Below are 21,045 nucleotides of genomic sequence, written 5' to 3' on the forward strand. Positions count from 1 at the left end.
TTTAGACCACCCTACTACACCAAACATGTAAATAGCAGCTTAAATTTATATTAAAAGTTATAAAGTCCAGTGGTGGCAAGTGAACTCTGTGGCAGTGGTATTGTGTTCCCCCTTAAGATTTCCTTCTTATTGCCATAATCTCTACCCTCCCCTGAAGAGATGCTGACTGGCCAGGATCTTTCCCCACCTAACTACGTGGGACTGGTTCAGCATCAGGCTACAGCAGGGGCCACCCACTATGCTGCAAGACTACCACAGTGGAGAGTATCCCAGGCAGCACAGAACTGCCCTGTGTCGGGGATGCTGTACTTGCTTGTGAGTTGGCTCTGGATTACAATCACAGAATCATAGAATACTGGGACTGGAAGGGACCTCAAAAGGTCATAGAGTCCAGTCCCCTGCTCTCACGGCAGGAACAAGCACTGTTTAGATCAACCCTGATAGATGTCTATCTAACCTGCTCTTAAATATCTCCAGTGATAGAGATTCCACAACACCCCCGCCCCCCAACGCAATTTATTCTAGTGTTTAATCACATTGACAGTCAGGACATTTTTCCTAATGTCCAATCTAAACCTCTCTTGATGCAGTTTAAGCCTATTGCTTCTTGTCTTATCAGAGGCCAAGGAGAAGAATTTTTCTCCCTCCTCTCTGTGACACCCTTTTAGATACTTGAAAACTGTTATGTCCCCCCTCAGGCTTCTCGTTTCTAAACTACACAAGCCCAGTTTTTTCAGTCTTCACTCATAGGACATTTTTTCTAGACCTTTTATCATTTTTGTTTTTGTTTTTGTTCTCTGGACCATCTCCAGTTTTTTCACATCTTTGTTGAAATGTGGTGCTTAGATCAGGATACAATACTTCAACTGAGGCCTAATCAGTGCAGAGTAGAGCAGAAGAATGACTTCTTGTGTCTTGCTCACAACTCTCCTGTTAATGCATTCCAGGATCATGTTTCTTTTTTTGCAACAGTGTCATACTATTGATTCATATTTAGCTTGTGGTTCACTATAACCCGTAGATCCTTTTCTGCAGTACCCCTTTTTTGACAGTCACTTCCCATTCTGTATGTGTGAAACTGATTGTTCCTTCCTAAGCGGAGTACTTTGCACTTGTCCTTATTAAACTCCCCCCTATTTATCCCAAACCATGTCTCCAGTTTGTGCAGATCATTTTGAATTTTGACCCTCTCCTTCAAAGCACTTGTAACGCCTCCCAGCTTGGTATCATCTGCAAACTTAATAAGCGTACTCTCTATGCCATCTATCTTCTAAACCATTGATGAAGATATTGAACAGAGCCAGTCCCAAAACAGACCCCAGCGGAATCCCACTTGTTATGCCCTTCCAGCATGATTGTGAACCATCAATAACTACTCTCTGAGAATGGTTATGCAACCAGTTATGCACCCACCTTATAGTGACCCCATCTAGGTTGTATTTCCCTAGTTTATTGATAAGAAATTCATGCAAAACTATATCAAATGCTTTACTATAGCATGTCCACTACTTCTCCCTTATCCGCAAGAGTTGGTAAGCTTTCTTTGATTGATAGGAATCAGATTGGTTTGACATAATTTGTTCTTTACAAATCCATGCCGGCTGTTACCTATTACTTTATTATCGTCCAGTTGTTTGCAGATTAATTCCTTAATTATTTTCTCCATTATCTTCCCTGGCACAGAAATTAAACTGAGTGGTCTGTAGTTTCCTGGGTTGTTCTTATTTCCCTTTTTATAGATGGGCACTATATTTGCCCTTTTCCAGTCTTCTGGAATCTCTCCCTACTTCCATGACTTTTCAGATATAACTGAAGGCTCAGATTCCACCTCTATCAGCTCCTTGCATAGTTAGGATGCATTTCACCAGGTATCCTAGACTATGAATAATCTAACTTTTCTAAGTAATTAACTTGTTCTTTTTTATTTTAACTTCTAAAGCTACCCTATTTCCACTAGTATTCACTATGTTAGGCATTCTGTCACCATCAATCTTCTTGACAAAAACCAAAAGAAAAGTTGTTAAGCACCTCTGCCATTTCCAAGTTTCATGTTATTGTTTCTCCTTCACAGAGAAATGGGCCTATCCTGTCCTTGGTCTTCCTCTTGCTTCTAATATGTAGAATTCTAATTTGTAGAATGTCTTCTTGTTATCCTTTATGTCTCTAGCTAGATTGAGATAATTTCGTGTCTTCGCCTTTCTAATCTTGCCCCTGCATACTTGTATTGTTTGCTTATATTCACCCTTTGTAATTTGTCCTAGTTTCCACTTTATACAACTCCTTTTTTATTTTTAGAACATGTAAGATCTCCTGGCTAAGCCAAAAAGGTCTCTTGCGATACTTTCTATCTTGCCTATGCAGTGGAATAGTTTGCTTTTGGGCCCTTAATAATGTCCCCTTTGAACAACTGCCAACTCTCTGCAGTTGTTTTTCCTTTTAGTCTTGCTTCCCATGGGACCTTACGTACCAGCTCTGTGAGTATACTAAAATCTGCCTTCCTGAAATCCATTGTGTCTATTTTACTGTTCTGCCTTCTACCATTCCTTAGAATCATGAACTCTGATTTCATGATCACTTTCACACAAGCTGCCTTCCACTTTCAAATTCTCAACCAGTTCCTTCCTATTTGTTAAAAATCCAATCTAGAACAGCTTCCCCACAGTAGTTTTTTCAACCTTCTGAAATAAAAAAATGTCTCCAATGAAGTCCAAGTACTTATTGGATAATGTGTCTTGCTGTTAGTTTCCCAACATATGTCTGGATAGTTGAAGTCCCCCATTACCACCAAATCCTGCGCTTTAGATGATTTTGTTAGTTGTTTAAAAAAAGCTTCATCCACCTCTTCTGCTGGGGTTGGTGGTCTGTAGTAGACCCTGAGCATGACATTACCCTTGTTTTTTATCCCTTTAACCTAACCCAGAGACTCTCAACAAATCTGTTTCCTATGTTTATCTCCACCTCAGTCCAAGTATAAACATTTAACATATAAGGCAACACCTCCTCCCTTTTTCCCCTGCCTATCTTTCCTGAGCAAGCTGTACCCTTCTATACCAATCTTCCCCTCATCTATATTATCCCAGCAAGCCTCTGTGATACCAACTATGTCATAGTTGTGCATATTTATTAACACTTCAAGTTCTTCCTGCTTATTTCCCATACTCCTTGTATTTGTATACAGGCATCTAAGATAATGATTTGATTTTGACCCCCAGTTCTGTCTTGCTCCTCCTTTATCTCTACTGTTATATCCTATGCTCATTCCCATTTGACCTATCACCCAGGTCTCCATGTTTTTCACTTACCTGTGGGCTTTGTTCACCTGTCCCTATTAAACCTAGTTTAAAGCCCTTCTCACTAGGTTAGCCAGTCTGAATTCAAACACTCTCTTAGCCTTCCTCTAAAGGTTAACCCCATCCCTGCTTCGCAGCCCTTCTTTTTGGAACAGCATTCTGTGGTCAAAGAAGCCAAAGCCTCCTGGCGCCACCATCTTTGCAGCCAGGCATTCACCTCCAGGATGCCCGTCTCTTCCAGGGCCCCTACATTTGACAAGAAAGACTGGAGAGACCACCACCTGTGCTCCCAACTCCTTCTCCTGTATGCCCAGAGCCCTGTAGTCACTCTTCATCTGCTCAAAGTTGAACCTTGCTGTATCATTAGTGCCCACATGGATGAGTAGCATGAGGTAGAAGTCAAAGGGCCATATATCCTCAATACTGTCCTCATAATGTCTTGGATACAGGCCCCTGGCAGGCAGCATATCTCCCGAGATGTCATGTCAGGGTGACAGATGGGTGACCCTCAGAAGAGAGTGTCCACCATCACTATACTACGTGTCCTCCTTACAGTGGTGCCTGCAGAGCTTCCCAGTGGTCGGGGTATAAGGCTTCTCCTCTTCTGCTTTAGGGGGTGATTTCTTATCTCCCATTTCTAGAACAGTATAACAGTTCCCTAGTACCACAGTGGGAGGGTTAGGAGAAGGGGTGGAACTCTGCCCACTGCCAGAAGTGACCAGCTGCTAGTGTGCCCCAAGACAGAGCCATCTCTTCCTCCCACACTGGTGTGTCAGTCTATTATAATGGGATGGCTTCCTCAGACTCAATTGTCCCCACATAAATACTCTCAAGAAATTCCTTATGGATTTGGATTCTCCTCAGCCTAGCCATCTCCTCCAATAGTTCTCTTACCTGCTTCCTGAGAGATACCACCAGCAGACCATTTCATACTGAATGGTCCCCACAACCTGGATTTAAGTAAGGGCACATCTAAACTACATTCCTCTGTCAAAAGAGGAATGTAAAGGAGGCAAATCGAAAGTGCAGATGAAGCACTGTTTTAAATATCCTGGGCTTCATTTGCATATTCATGTCCAACCGCTTTTTCAAAAAAGGGTTTTTCAAAAGTGAAAGTACAGTCTAGGCACAGGTTTTTTTTTGGGGGGGGGGGGGGGGAATCATTTTTTCAAAAGAACCCATACTACTGAGGAAAAAGAATCCCCCCCCCACAAAAGAACCACATCTAGACTATGCTTTCACTTTTGAAAAACCCTTTTTCAGAAAAAGTGCTTGGATGCTAATATGCAAATGAAGCACAGGATATTTAAATCCACACTTCATTTGCTCTTTTGATTTGCCTCATTGACATTCCTCTTTTGACAGAGGAATGTAGTCTAGACATAGCCTCAGTGGGAACTGCAAGCCCTAGTCCCTGCAAACCACACCAGGATCTGGGTAGAGGCAGCCATGGTCAGGTGGTCTGTCAGGCAGCAAGCCTTCCTAACCACAGCAGACTTCCCTCTCAAACTCCCCTGTCTGCAGCCCTCTGTCCACTTGGCTCTCCTAGTCCTTCTGCCTCTGGCTTTTAAAGTCTGCTCAGGCCCCCCCCCCTTATTAGCCACACAGGGGGAGTCTGCTCCCGAGGCTGATCAAAAGTAATAAAGAACAAAAGAGCAAACACTCCCAGACACACAATCCCAATTGCCACAATAATTGAAATCACCTGCAACAGAAACAAAATGCAAACAAAAAGTCGAGCAAACTCATGCCAAAGCTAGTCCACACTCCTGGCAGCCTATTCAGTGGTGGGATTTCTTGTGCTCCCTCTCAAGCTCCCCTGTGTGCATGCATACTACTCGAAGAAGAGGGGGGACCAGTAAAGAACAACTTCTCTGACAGCTCCTCCAGGGTGCTGGAGCCCCTGCTACCATTGCTGCTGATCCAAGTCAGCACCAGCCACAGCTGAGTGTAGGGGGCTGGATTTGTTGCCCAAGCTACAGGTACACTAACTGCCCTGTATAAACCTGCTGGCATGCTCTCTAGGTTCCTTTGAGAAGGGTCTAGGGGTGTAGTTAGAGCACTGTACAGTCAACATAGCCTGTGGCTTGGGTGGGGAATCCACTGCTCCACACCCCACTTGAGATCACCATGGCTTGCTGCAGACCTTCTTCCCCCCCCCTTTTTTTCTCATCAACATCCTCTACCCTTTCATGACACCCTAGGGCTCACACTCCATAATGTGGGTAATGATTGTATAAAGGTTAAAATACCATTAAATACCCAGCACTGCTCATTTAAAGACTGTTTATTGCTCAGTAATTCACCCAGGAGGATAAAGAATGGACTTCTTCCTTTCCAAGCTGATTCAAGGCCAGCTATTTTATATCTGTGGGTTGGCTACCTCAGATAAAGTCAAACCGGCCAATTACATGCAACATATGATAGCCAAGTGATGTCATAAGTGTCTATTTTTCTCAGCATGCAAACAAGTCTATTTATCTTAAGATTATTACATATCAGGCTCCTAATAAAGTAAGTGTTGGTCTTAAATGTGTTTCTTCCTACAGAAAAACATAAATATCATATCTCAGAGACAGACTTAGACTGTATAAAGGTTAGGTATAGTTAGCATGACTTGCATATAAATAAAAAAGTGCTAGTGAGATAATTACACTTTAATTGATCCCAATGGATTTTCTTATTGCTGAGCTCTCTCCATCATCCAATCGGCCTCCTCATCTGGAGGTGGTTGCCTCTGGCCTTGGCAGCTGAGACAATAGCTTGGGTTTGGGAGCAGAGCATTCTCCTCTTGCTGCAGGGGAAAATGTTAATTTCTGCACTTCCTTCCCCCTTCCTGGGCTTCAGAGCCTGTGCTCCCAGCTGTGCAAGAGCTTCTACATTGCTATTTTTAGCCTGTAACTTGAGCCTCAGTCATTGATCCAGGGTCTCAGACTTACTGCATCAGGTTTCTTCTTTTGCTGTGTAGAGTACACCATGTCTCCTCATTCATGATATAGGGAACCTAGGTGACTCACTCAGGCGTATGTGGATCCTAGTGCTGAGCCTGTGATTTTTTCTACATGCCTAAAAGTTAGGTATCGTGATACTAATTTTTGCAGCACCAAGTTTCATGGTGGGTCCTTTATTAGACTCCTAACATGCTTTGATATTAACGGCAGTTAAGAGTTGTGGATCTTGGCCTTTTATTATAAAGTGTTCTCCACCAATGATCTCTAGGATTTAACCCATTTAAAACACAATTTATAATGATAAAAAATGAAATTATGTGGTGGTATGGGGGAGGAGCCATACAGAGGCTGATGAAGATTCAAGCCCCTATTCAACAGAGTAGCCCCTGTTCTCCTACCCTGTTGCTAATTTCCATGTCAAGTGCCTACTGCCTTATGAAAAGGCTGTTACCCAGCTTAACGCATTCTCTATGGTCATGCATGACAAAGAAATAATATCTTCTGCCAATTTGAAGACATTGTGGTAAAGGAGGAATATTCTTAGCATGTATATGTTGTTTTACATTTGGAAGTGGTGTACCACCATTAATTAGCTAATGTTCACAACAACCCTTTGAGCTAAGTATGTACAAACAGTTGGGCAAAATTCTACCCTCAGTCACACTGAACAAACCCACTGAGTGCTGCACAGGTGTAACTTTGCAGGCAGATTTGGGCTCATTTTTACATTTTATGGAGGGGGAAACTGAGGCAGGGAGAAAGCCATGGAGCAAAATAATGATAGGGTCAGGATTACAGCTCTGGTTTCCCTCATCCAAAAGTCATGCTACCTATAAATCTAGCAAAAGAGATGCCAGCTTCTGTGATATTTTAAAAATAACATAATTGTAGATGTGTTTTTGTTCAAACCATTCACAATAGCAGGGAAAGTTGTGCTCTCTCACAAATATTTGCCCTAGCTAACAAATGGAGAGCTTCTCTGATCTCTTTTTCAAAGGGACTTTCCTTTGCCTGGTAATTGAAGAAGATTATTGGAAATCTAAATTAAATTGTGCTTGATTAAGCATGAAGTGGTGGAAATATTTCCTGATAATAATAAATCTTATCTCTCTCAAGATGCTCTTCCAGAAAGGCAGCACAAGTTACTACCCTTTCAAAATTTCAATTGAACAGTTTTCAGCGGAAAATGACAGAAAATGTAGACCTGCTAATAAATAAAAAGACTCTATGGCTGAAATTTCCTTTTGCAGTACTACAGAACACTACCATGTGATGTTCCAAGATGCAGAGCTGCTAACCCAATATAATACAGTGTAAATGTTGCAGTGTCAAATACATTGATTTTAAAACACATAGGCTATGTCTACACTGGCGTGTTCTCACGCAAAAACTCTTCTGCGGAAGAGTTCTTCTGCAAAAACTCTTCTAGAAGAGTGTGTCTACACTGGTGTGCTTTTGCGCAAGAGCATCCATGCCAGTGTAGACGCTCTCTTGCGCAAGAAAGCTCTGATGGCCATTTTAACCATAGGGCTTTCTTGCGCAAGAAATTAATGTTGCCTGTCTACACTGTCCTCTTGTTCAAGAACAGTTGTGCAAAAGGGCTTATTCCTGAGTGGGAGCGTCAGAGTTCTGGTGCAAGAAGCCCTGATTTCATACATTAGAACATCAGTTTACTTGCGCAAGAACACGCGGACAGTGTAGACAGGCAGCAAGCTTTTGCGCAAGAGCGGCCGCTTTTGCGCAAGATTGCACCTATGGCAGTATCTACAAAAAAGAATCACTAAATTCATTATTGTTAAGCCAATCTCATGGTTTTTTGAGGCCTGACTCATGAGGATAATTAATTGCTGTTGGTGAGGTGCTCAGATATTAGGCTGATGGAATTGACAGAGCCCCTTTAAGGAAGGGGGTTTTAAAGCACCTTTGACTAAACAGCTGCAACCTGGTTAGGGATGAGGTAGCACCTGGGTTCAGAAGATCCTGAAATTTGGGAATCAGCACAAACTGAGACATCTGGTGTGGGAGGCAGACTTCCAGAGATGGGCTTAAAAGGAAGAGCCTGGTTCACTTAGCACAAAACTGTGTGTGGGGGGGGGAGATATTCTCTGTCTACAAAGGGCATAGACACAGTCTGACTAGCAGGCTGTGGAAACCTAGGGGAATGCCCATGAATGTAGCCTTACGATGCTAGTCCTGAATAAGTGGAAGGGTGCTGGAAATGGCCTTTGAATGATCTCAGACTCTTACTGAGTCTTTGGTGGGTGGCTGTTGTTTCTGTAATTACTTTGTGTTTTGGAGTCTAGAAGGGGACTGTGGAGGGAATCTGAAGGAAGGTTAAGACTCATGGAGAAGCTGCACTCACAGAAGGTGGTTCTTTTGAGTTATGACATTGAACTCTCTTGTGACTTAGAGTCTCTATATTAATATGTATCTCTGTGAAATTGATGCTAGTTGCCCATGACTGTGTTGGAGAAATACTTTTGTGGAACCCTGGGAAGAGGAACTGAAGGTGTTTGATTGCAGGGCCACTCTGTGTGAGGGAGTGGTAATATAAGGCTAGAAGCCCCATAAATGCCTAAATTGTACAAATAAAACCCCCTATCTTACCTATCAGTGGTTAGATGCTTCAGATGCCTTATTTCTTCACAACATCTTAGGAAACAAAATCCTGTCTATCTGTGCATGTGGGCTCCAGCCCAACAACCTGAAGAAAAGTCACTAGTGTGATCGTTCTGCACAAGAAGCCAGGTAGTCAAGAACTCAGCACCTAGTTCTCACTTCATCAACTCAATTTACACCTGACTAATTTGGGGCATGGAAAGACTTTTCTGTAACTCTTCTATTATATGAATGATAGGGGGAGAGGTACTGGGGCTTGCCAAAGAGTTGGGAGTATTATGTTAAAATATCCTCTTCCTTAACTGGCACTGGTTCATACTGGGAATTAGTTATCAAAAGCAGGCTGTCCAGGATGGGGAAGAGGTGAGGGCCAGGCATGGGGATGTTAAAAGCCAAAAAAAGTATGGGTTTGTATTGCTTTTGCAGTGTATAGGTGGTCTTTGGGAGGTGCTTACATCACTGCCTCCTTCTACACACTTGCAAAATAAAAAAACAAAAAGAAAACATTCTTGGTTTTGTGGTGGCATCTAGAAGCTAACCAGGTCAGGGCTCCATTGTGCTAAGCATTCTACAAACCACGGATGAACAAGTCCTACCCCAAAAGCTTTCACTTTTAAGTTCTAATTACTTTGTGTAGTAGTTTTAAACTATTCAACTTCAGAAGTCAGACAAATTGTTCTGGTAAATTAAGTGGGGCTAGGATTTCACTCTAAGCTGTGGGGGGGAACATGCTTTTTAAGTTTTTGTGTTTTCTGGTAACCGTCAAAAAGAGGGAGACACAAACATTGGCATGGGGGAGGGGGAGGGAGAGGGAGATGTTCAATCGTGAAATTAGTCTTCTGTAGTCCATATACAAGTCTTACTTGCTTTAAACTCTTTTTCAGTATAATACTCTGAATTTTAAGTTTCATTAATGGTATGCAGGCTGAATGCTGGGTGACCAAAACTCTTGTAAATAAGAGAAGGGCTTGAATAAAAAACATATTCACAAATGTAAATTTTTGCTAATCACTGAGCAGAAAAACATGGTGACAGTGCAAATAGCAAACAGTTAAGACAATAACAGTCTACAAGCTGAAATTTGCTCACATTAAAATGTGTAGATTTCTGAATACAGTACTGAACAAATACTAAGTCGTGACCTATCTCCAGATAGCTCTCTTAACAGAAAAGGATTTTATTTGTTGAATAAATTGCTTACTGAAAATAGCCTGACCAGCTCCAGGGAAGAGGTAATATACAAACCTATTTGTTCTGTAAATAGGTGTACATCTTCCAGGGATAGTCTTTTGCATGATACATAAGGATAGCTGCTACCTGTCCCCTGCTGAACCCAGAGAGTACAGGGTCCCATGAGGATTTAAAAATGAGAGCCGAGGACCTTTTCAAGTCTCAAAAGTTAAGGTTTGGTTCAAGTTTTGTGCTAGATCTTATTTTATCCAAACGTGTCCACACATTGCTAATACAGTCCACAGCAAAAATTATCTCTGCATTGTAATGTAAAGCGTACATTGGCAGCAATAAGACCCTAAAACAAATGTATCGGGCTGCATTCTCTAATCCACTCAGGCCACTCTGTATCACTAACAGCTTAAAATAGCCTTAAAGCTTCTGGTTAGAGTCAAAATTTCTCTTGTGTGTTGCCAGAACCACCTGATTCTCCTGAGCTTTCCCAGGTGTAAATGCAAGGAGTGGGGTTTTCTGGTGGTAGTCTAGAATGGGGGGGGAAGGTGAGGGGTGAGAGGAGGCAGGTAGATGAGACAGAGAGATCTTAAATCCTCTAAGGGACCTTATGATGCTGGGCATCCCGCACCTATGCCATTAACTTCTGCCAGGCTCAGGCAGCCCTGAATGAGGGACCCAAACCAAATCCCAATGTTGCCCAAGCTCTGCTATGTTTGAGCACTTGGGGCCATAATTTTATACTAAGCTGCCATTGCTCTCCCAAACTCACACCTGTTCAAAGGAAATACATCTTAATGTAGCCAGCAGATCTAATTGTATAAAGATTTGTTCCACTGTATATTTTTACACTTTCTAATTATTATTTTATTGAGCCAGTAACATCTGTTGCTGCTCTGATTGGAAACTAGATTTGTGTGCTATTGAACACTTCCATACAATGGGGATGTTCCATTGATTCTCAAAATTGCATTTACTCGTCCATTAAGACAATGCTTTTGCTGAAATTAGAACTGGAGAGAACACCAGACACCAAAAATATTTGTAAAGAAAATAATTTGAAAGTCAACTAAAGTTATTGGGTTTTTTTTCTGCTTAACACTACTATCTTGAAAGTCCAAGGGCCAGATCCTCAGAGGTATTTAGGCACCTAACTCTTAATGAGGAAGTCTCTTGCACAGAACATTTTGGGATTTTAAAAAATTGTTTACATTTGACTCGTACAGCAAGTTACCTGATGGGTAATTAGGTCATGAGTATGGCAGCATGCACTACACTGCACATCACAAAGATTCAATGATTTCTGTGATAACATGGGAGAGTTCTATAAAATATAGCCTGGATCAGTGCTCAAGCAGAAGCTAACTCACTCAGGCATCTTATCAGTTGGTCAGGAAGATGGAATGAGGGGTGTCAATCACCTGTTAATAAGTCAAGTATGTTGGCTTATCTGAACCAGAAACCTAGAAAAAATTCCATTGGATGGCGTACAAAATGAGCTGCATCAGAAAACTAGTAGTAGAGATGTACATTGCCTTGCAGAAGGCCTGAGTTTGCTTTCTTATCATTGAGTTTTGCTGCCTGGATGTCTGTTTTCTGTCCCCTGCCTAGTTCTCTCCCCCACACTGCCCCCCCATTAACTTTTCTCCTTATAGATCCAGCCACTCTCCTGTCTGTTCTTATTTTTCCTTTCTGACCTTTCCCTTGCCTTTTATTCTTTGATTCCTGCTTCCCCAACACCACACACTTACCATGTACCTTCTCTCTGAACTACCCTTTGCAGATCTGGGCACCCTAATCTGCCCCTGAGGCTCAGGTTGAAGTGTGCTGGGAAAGAGGCAGCCAGGCCTGCCTGCTTCAGAAGCAAAGTGGGAGCTGCCATGGTCATGAATGAATGGAGCAACAGAAATGGCTTAGGACTGAGCTGCTCTTACAAAGCTCAAAGGGTTACTTTATTCCAGGAGCTCTGCAGAGCTGTTTGTCAGCAAGGAGAAGGCCCAGTCTGCATTTTCCAAGCCTATTGAATTTTAGAAGTGTCCTGCTTTTGTCAGGCATCCTTTATGACCACTCTGGAACTTGGTCTCCTGTTCACTTAACTTATTAGTAGATTCCCTTCACCCATCTGAAGGCTGGACTCAATAGCTAGGTCAACACGAGACTTTTTCTTACCATTCTGCTGGTGCCAGACATACTCAGTCTGCATGTAGGGGGCAGAGAGAGGAAGAGGGAAGGGAATGCTAGTATAGGTCCACTTGAAGTATATGAGTATGTCACGTGTGTTACTTTAGTTGAAACTCCTACCATAGTCAGTGCTAGCATCAGCTCTCCTGTGGGTTAATAAAGTTGTGCTATGCTTATCTTTGCTAGAAGTTGCTCTTCTCATATCAGTCAGTATATGAAGCAAGGCCTTTGCAAGGTCATGTTTTCTCTCAGTATCTCCTGGATATGCACTTTTGAGGAGTACTGCAGATAACCTTACTTCCTCTTGGAGTTCTTAGTGCTTGGATGCTTCAAGTCCTATTTTTGTGCTCTTCTCAAACAGATCCCTAGGTGCACCTCCCCCTGCTGAAGATTAACAAATATAAACAGGTACAAAGTTATAACTAGAGGCTCAGCTGTGATTATTTTGAACTCTGTTTCCATTGACAACAGCAAAGTAAATAATTTTTGGAGAGACTTAACACTGTCTTTATCCAGATACAAACAAGGACATGAGAGAAACCCAATGAAATGTAAAGCAAGTGAAACTGGTAGTTACAATCATTGACATCAATTTAGTGCATCAGAAGACTGTTCTTGCATATAAACAAGAATTTGATTAAAACTTCTCTATCCAAAGTTTACAGAGTCAGAAAACTAGGAAAAGTAACATTAGCCATATAAAATTGTATGCAAATGTAACTTAAACACATCTCCCTCCTGATTTAAGTGTACATTATGGGTCAGGCTTTAACTGAGCTCAGCAGCCAACAGTTCCCATTTAGGAATGTAAATAATGGGCTAGACTTTCAGAAGAGCCCAGCTCCTGGCTGGAGCAAAGTATCCTGATTTTCAAAAATGCCCTGCTTCTAACAGCTCCCACTGACTCAGGGGCAGCAGTGATGTCTGGACACCCTTTAAAATGTGGCAGCTTGCTTTGTTGCTGAAATGGGAGCTGGCCCCTTGGTTTTTCTAAAATTTCAAGTACATCCATTTATTCGTGGTTATATAATGCACTATCAGCATTGTGAGCAAGTGTATTGGGCTAGATTCTGAACTGCCCTCAGACCTACCCCAACGTATTGCTTTAGCAGAGTATGGGGTAAGGCTGTTACCATCTCTGCACCATAGGAATTCCCTATTTGGGATATCTGCTGGGTTTTGGACCATTTATAACACTTGGGCTGTATCTAGACTGCATCCTTTTTCCGTAAAAGGGATGCAAATTAGACACATCGCAATTGCAAATGAAGCGGGGATTTAAATCCCCCCCGCTTCATTTGCATAAACATGGCTGCCGCTTTTTTCTGGCTCGGAGCTTTGCCGGGAAAAAGCGCCAGTCTAGACACGGATCTTTCGGAAAATAAAGCCTTTTCCGAAAGATCCCTTATTCCTTATTTTAAGAGGAATAAGGGATCTTTCGGAAAAGGCTTTATTTTCCGAAAGATCCGCGTCTAGACTGGCACTTTTTTCCGGCAAAGCTCTGAGCCGGAAAAAAAGCGGCAGCCATTTTTATGCAAATGAAGTGGGGGGATTTAAATCTCCTCTTCATTTGCAATTGCGATGTGTCTAATTTGCATCCCTTTTACGGAAAAGGGATGCAGTCTAGACACAGCCTTGAATTACTTAAAGGGCCTGGAATGAATTGCACAATCAGAACCAATTTTAACTTGCTATTATTGCTTGGGCTTTACTAATTCACTGGAATCGTATCCTAAGAATGAGTGTGTAGAACCCCCATTTTGATCATTCTAGGCAGAGCCACACAACAATGAAACCCTTTTCAACTATAAGGGTGGGTAAGTACTGGATTAGGATTCCAAGGGATGTGGTGGCATTCCCATCATTTGCACTTTCCATGAACAGGTTGGACAAACACTTGTCAGGGACAGTTTAGGTTGAGTTAGTTTTGCTTTAAATGGACTCTAGAACCTCTTGAGGCCCATTCTAGTCTGGCATTTCTATGATTTTATAAATTTCTTTAGGACCAAACTTTCTATTTTGCTAGGAGAAAGTGAAGTCATCCAGAGATTGTGGTGCAATGGTCAATAAGTCAAATTATAATAGACTGTAACTATCATTTGTCCATATAATTTATCCTTTAAAAGCAAATAGGATTGTGAGAGACTTTAAGATGCACTTTTGATTTAGAAAGAAAAACCAAGAACCCAGAGCTGCAAAGACTTCTGTATATGCTGTACTTTAAGAATATGAAAAAAACAACAAATTGTCTGGCAGGACTTTATAGACTAACAAAACATGTAGATGGTACCATGAGCTTTCGTGGGCACAGCCCACTTCTTCAGATGACCAAAGTGGGCTGTGCCCATTAAAGCTCACCATACCATCTACATGTTTTGTTAGTCTATCAAGTGCTACCAGACCATTTTTTTTTTTTTTATTTAGACACTAACTCGGCTACCTCCTGAATTTTTAAGAATACGAGTAGTCCTGTTTAGTTGGGATTTCTTCTGCGTGGAAAGTTATGCATGATATGACTCTTTGCAAGAGGGGGTCTAAATCCTTACTGGGTACTATGAACAAGTGGGAAAATACATCAGCATTAAAAGGAATGTCTTTGAGAAAGTCAGGCCTCAACCCTTGATTGAGAAGTCATCTGGGCTCCACAAAGGTAGAGAGATTAGGTGATTTGCATCGCAAGATTGGAGCCCAATATTTGGCCTATATAGAAAAATGAAAAAGAGAATCACTAAAACAGAATCCCATTATACTTATACTTCAGAGAACTGGAATAGAATTAGGTTAAATCATGATTGTTTCTCAGATCTGGCCCATTTTCTAAATGACTTCATTAGACAGCACTGAAAAATTCCAAGGTAGAGGAAAAAGAAATAATTTCAGTCTAAAAGTGTATGAAACAACAAAACAAAATAAAAAATCAATCTGGTAGCTGACAGATTCACAGCAGAGCTTGAATAAGAAAAGTCTTATTGTAGACCTAGGTTAAAAGCAGCCACAGATTTGGTCATTAATACTCTGACTCATACTGCAATTATTTTATAACTGTTCAGAGTTCTGTTTACCACACAAGTATTTTGCGAAGTGCATTGTGTAAACCCATAGAAGGCTGTGGTCTTTGTTTCTGCTCCCCCCTCAAGCTTAGTAGCTGCCAGCTTGTTTCTAAGTTTTTCTACCACTTTCACCTAATTCTGTAAGTGCTATATGGGGACAGCCACAAGTGGGTTGGAGAATGAAGGGCGGGACGAGGGGAAAGGAACTAGATTTATGTTCCAGCATAATGAACTTCTTGAGGCTGAACCAAAGATTCCCCACTAAGCACATGTCCATGGCTTGCTGGTGGCTAGATTACTCCTTAACAAAGCAAACAAACAAAATCCTTGGTTTCTCTTCTCTGTTCTAATTCAACAATCCTGCATTGCAGTTTGCTACTGCTATTTGAGCCCAATGATCAGACTCTGTTAAGCAGTCTTTGGGGCTGTGTCTAGACTGGCCAGTTTTTCCGGAAAATCAGCCACATTTCCGGAAAAACTTGCCGGCTGTCTACACTGGCTGCTTGAATTTCCACAAAAGCACTGACGATCTCATATAAGATTGTCAGTGTTCTTGCGGAAATACTATGCTGCTCCTGTTCGGGCAAAAGTCCTTTTGCGCAAAACTTTTGGGCAAAAGGGCCACTGTAGACAGCCCAGATTTGTTTTCCGCAAAAAAGCCCCGATCACGAAAATGGCGATCGGGGCTTTTTTGCGGAAAAGCATGTCTAGATTGGCACGGACGCTTTTCTGCAAATAGTGCTTTTGCGGAAAAGCGTCCGTGCCAATCTAGATGCTCTGTTCCGAAAATGCTTTTAACAGAAAACTTTTCCGTTAAAAGCATTTCCGGAAAATCATGCCAGTCTAGACGTAGCCTGGGTGTGTAATATGCTGATGAACCTATTCTGCCAATCCTACTGAGACTTCAGAGTATTCTCCCACAGAGTTTGGTGAAAGTCCTAATTTTTGCATTTTACAATTTTTTTACCAGTGTGTGAAGTAAATATTTCATTGTCACGCATTAGCCAAAAATGGCACTTATCCATTGTTTCAGGAGCCAGGGACCAATGTTTTGTTCTATCTGTGAAGAACCTAATATGGTGGCATTTTGATCCATGACTGGAGCTGTTACGCACAACGATAAGTAAAATAACAATTGTATGGTAAAAATGTGGACACTCCATCCATAATTCCATTCCTTTTGTCAGCCTGAAAAGCAAAAGCTCTGCACTGAGATGAGACTTGATAGTTCGGGCCTCAGTAAGTAAAACCTAAGTTGGTAAGTATAAAAAAAGGCTTTTCCTTGTCTGTTTGTGAAATCTCTGGTCTAGTGGGGTGAAAGCCAATATTCATTGTGGAATAAGATCCAAGCTGGAGTGCAAATGCAATATGTTGGGCACGTATGTAAAAATCCTGATTCCAGAATGTAGAGATGTTGGATACAAAGGAACCAGTGCAGGAATTTTCATAGAGGCAAACAGATTGGGGAGATCCATGAGTGGATTCCTGTCTTGCAAAGGCTTCGTGGTTGGTGACCCATGATGAGGTGGGGAAGCAGGAACTCCTCTTTTGAGAATCATTTGTTCCCTCCCAGAGTTGGGAAGCGATTCTAACCTTAGGCTTGAGTAATAGACATTGAGTGGTCTGCTTCCATTCCAGTGCCTGCAGGGAGGGTGCAGAATTTCCCAACAGTCAGTGGAGTTACTTGTGCAGGAAAGCTGGGGCCAGGATTTGTGAAAGGGAGGCAGGGAAAGAAAAAAAATCACCCTTTTGCCAAACAGTTTTTTATGGGGAGAGCATTTGTGCAGCTTTATTCTCCTGAGATTATTGAGGCAGGAGGATCATCTGGAGCAGTAAAGGAGAAGAAGAAATAGCCTACAAATGATATTTTGTAGCTAGTGAATAGCCAATGGGCAATTCTGTCTTTGGAATCAGGAAGTGGCTCAGTGGGAGCCAAGTTTTTAGCAAGGAACGGGATTATCTGCCAGCATCACCCATCAAAAGTTTGAGTTATGGTGAATTGATCCCTAAAAACTTCATGGTCTAAATTAGCCATTCTGAATAGGTCAAATTCTTTTCTCACTTAAATTTTAGCAATCCCACTGAAACCAAGAGGGCTGCACTCAGGGTCCTCAAAATACAGGCATTTATTGTCGTCTTCAAGCTTTGCTTATCAGTGTCTCTTAAATTAATTAAACCAAACACGTGTCAGAATCATCATCAGTGCTAGACAAGTAAACTTGGGTCATGCCCTGAAACATACTCACATTTTTCTCCCCTGCTGAAAGGCATTCAGTTATCATGGTGAATAGAATAGTCGAGAGAGATGTACATCCATTGAAACCACATTAATGGGCCTAGATATTTTTAATGGAAGCTTTGTACAGCTTTCTGCTGCCACACTCAAAACTGCACAATCGACATCAGCCAGCAAAGAGAGAGAAGTGGGAGTATCATAAAGGAGGCGGGGGTGGGCAGAGCATGCTTCCAAAATGGGTTGAATTGGGATTAAAAAAATACTCTTTCAAGTTCCAGCTCTCAAATGCTGCTTCCTCTAGCTTGGCTATCCTTGATGGGGCTCCCATAGGATGCTAGAATTGCATTCTTCTTGATCAGATAGAGAAAAAAAATATGAATATCTTCTAGAGCTGGACAAGTGAGAGGTTTCCCATCAAAGGAAAAACTTTATTTTTGAAAACTTTTGCCATTCTGGATTGGGTCAAAACCAGATAATATTCAGGAACAGACAGTCCAACAAGATTTCAGTTCACACCAAACAAAATGTTTCATTTCAATGTTTGGGACATTTTTTTGTTTTTGAGCATATTTCATTTTTATTGTGCTTAGATTTAGAGCAAAACTATTTTCATATGGGGAAGGGAACAGACTGTCTGGAGATGACATTTCAACAATTAAAAACAATTGCAAATGTTTTTGAATCAATTATTTTGTGGAAACTGACCCTTTCTTGTGAGCAGTTTCAGTTCTGACAAGTCAGTGTCCTTCAGTTTTTTTAAAAAAAGTTGAAATTCTGGTAGACAAGACTGCTGTTTAGAGACTTATTGGCCTAATCCGAACCAGGTATTAATATTAAAAACAGTTGCTAAAATTTCATTTATAATAAGAAAGAGGCTAATGACACACACACTTACATTGAGCCAATTCACAGCATTGGGTAAAGATCATGGAGCAGAATCTGTTTTGCTTTGCTTTAACTGTCTCTGTTCAGCACTATGTTTAGTTTCAGAATATTAAGGCGTGTTTACACAGCAGGACAAAAGTAAAATTAAGCTACGCAACTTGCATTATGTCAGTTGCGTAGCTTAAGTCAAAATAGTTTATTTCAGCTTTTGGTGCATCTACACAGCAGGAAGTTGAAGGAAGAACACTTTTCCTTTGACTTCCCTTACTCCTTGTGAAATGCTGGTTAAAGGAGTCAGAGTAAAAAGTCCTCCAGCTCGATGTTAATTTCAAATAATGGCTTGCAGTGTAGACACACTTTTTGTTATTTCAGAATAATGCCGGTTATTCTGAAATAACACTGCTCTGTAGACATTCCCTTAGGCTATGTCTATACTTGCGGCTTCTTGCGCAAGTAATATGCAAATGAGGCTAAGCGTGGAATATCGCCGAGCCTCATTTGCATACCTAATGAGCCACCATTTTTTTCAGAAGAGGCTCTTGCGGAAGAAGGAGCGTCTACACTGCCCCTTCTTGTGCAAGAAAAATCCTCTTGTGCAATGCCATTCTTCCTGAAAAGTAACAGGTGTAACGCAGTTGTTCAAGAGGGTTTTTCTTGCGCAAGAAGGGGCAGTGTAGACGCTCCTTCTTCCACAAGAGCCTCTTCTGAAAAAAATGGTGGCTCATTAGGTATGCAAATGAGGCTCGGCGATATTCTACATTTAGCCTCATTTGCATATTACTCGCACAAGAAGCCGCGAGTGTAGACATAGCCTTAGTGTCCTGCACTTAACCTGAACTGCCCAAGAAACAGTAAGAAAAGTATATATTTTGTAGATTAGTTACACGAAAACAGATACAACCTATAATATATATATATATATATATATATATATATATATATATATATATACACCTGTACATATACACGAAGGAAAGTATTTCAGATATAACAATGATCTTTTTCATTGATTGATGAAAAACCACAATATGTGCAGAGCCTGTGTGATTTGCACATGCAAAGAATGATGCATCTTCTGGGGGTATTTAATAAGAGAGGTACTAGTTGTTAAGCTAGTGTGTAGACTCACATTTTTGGGAGGTCACTGGGACTAAAAAGATTTTCTTTCCATGGAATCCCTTAAACTTGAATATTAGGAATTGGTCCAATTTGTCCAGAGCTGGACATCTCCAAACTTTTAAGAAGTTAGATCTTGATGCAAACTTTCTAGCTTAAGCACTTGTTGGCCAGGAGACACTATTTTACTAAAATATCTAACAACATTTTTGTCTTCAAATTTTTTGTGTGGGTGTGCTAGGTTATCCTTAAATTTGTCAGTGAATAATGGAACAGTTGCAGAGTCTGGTGTACAATTACCAGACATTAGCTTTGGGTAAGTAGAGACCATGTAAAGGTCATATTATTTTGAGATTTCTATTGATTCTTCCTTCTGGACTCACTGAAATCAAAATCTCACTTACTAAAGACAAACCATGATTTGTTTAATCCATTTGATTTTTAATTCTTCCGAAGAGAATTTCTCCATTTCAGGGACATATTCCAGCATCTTCAAAAGGTACCACATCTGCATGTAAAACCCTTGTGCTCCTTTATTATCACTTTTGTTGTGAACTATTACCTACTATGGAAAAGAGAGGCTGGAAATCCTGGATGTGTGCAGGGTTACTAATACACAAAATGTAAGCATTTAGGGTTGTTTTCTAACCCTTTATGCTCAATTTTTTTTGCTTTGTACCAATATGATCATTTTAAAAGTGTTTGCTATGTCTCATTAACTGTAGAACTGTGAAAAAGTTTCAAGGATCTGCTTGTTTATGCAATCTGTGGGAGGCACTTAAGGACAGATTTTTTTAAAAGTATTTAGGTGCCTAATGATGCAGATAAGAGCCAAGTGGCTTTTTCAAATCCTCCCAGGTATGAGAGTTAGGCAGCTAAACAAGTCTGAAAACTCTATAAAGCACCTAGGCTTTATGGAGTACCTAACTCTTAGATAGCACAGTGATGTGTATGGTAGAGATACATAGGCAGATTAAAAAAACCAGAATCCCTGGAGTGTGGTCTCCCCCCGAATGGCTTTGCATTTGCACTGTGCTATGGGTAACGCTATAGCAGTGAGAGTGGAAAAGCTTTTGTGGCTGTTCCCCCAGGAGGATTTAAAGCCAAAGGCAGCCTACTATCTCCATGTGAGGAAGAAGGCTGAGCAAAGTGAGTCAAATGGCTGCTTTGTGAAGATCTGATGGAGAGATGTGTTGGGGGAGGGGGGGAAGGAGGGAGAGGAGACAGGCCTAGAGAACCTGGAGGGCCAAAGATATAGAATGCAAATGTGTATAATGTCTTCCAAAAAGCAACTGAAGGTTGGGCTGGCCTGTTTCTTGTATGGTTACATTTAGAAGAGGGGGGACTGACTGAAGGGAGACAGCAATAAAATATGATTTCATAATGAAACCTTCTACTGAATTGGATTTGCTTTATAACATTTCTGTGCAAACCAAGACTGAGAATTGACATCCTTATGTGAAAAGGGAATATGTTCTGTAGATTTGCAAAACATGAGTCAATTTAAACCAGCAGGTTGTGCAGAAGCTCTTTGC

The sequence above is a fragment of the Pelodiscus sinensis genome, chromosome 8 (assembly GCF_049634645.1).
Source record: "Pelodiscus sinensis isolate JC-2024 chromosome 8, ASM4963464v1, whole genome shotgun sequence".
In the NCBI taxonomy this organism is placed as follows: domain Eukaryota; kingdom Metazoa; phylum Chordata; order Testudines; family Trionychidae; genus Pelodiscus; species Pelodiscus sinensis.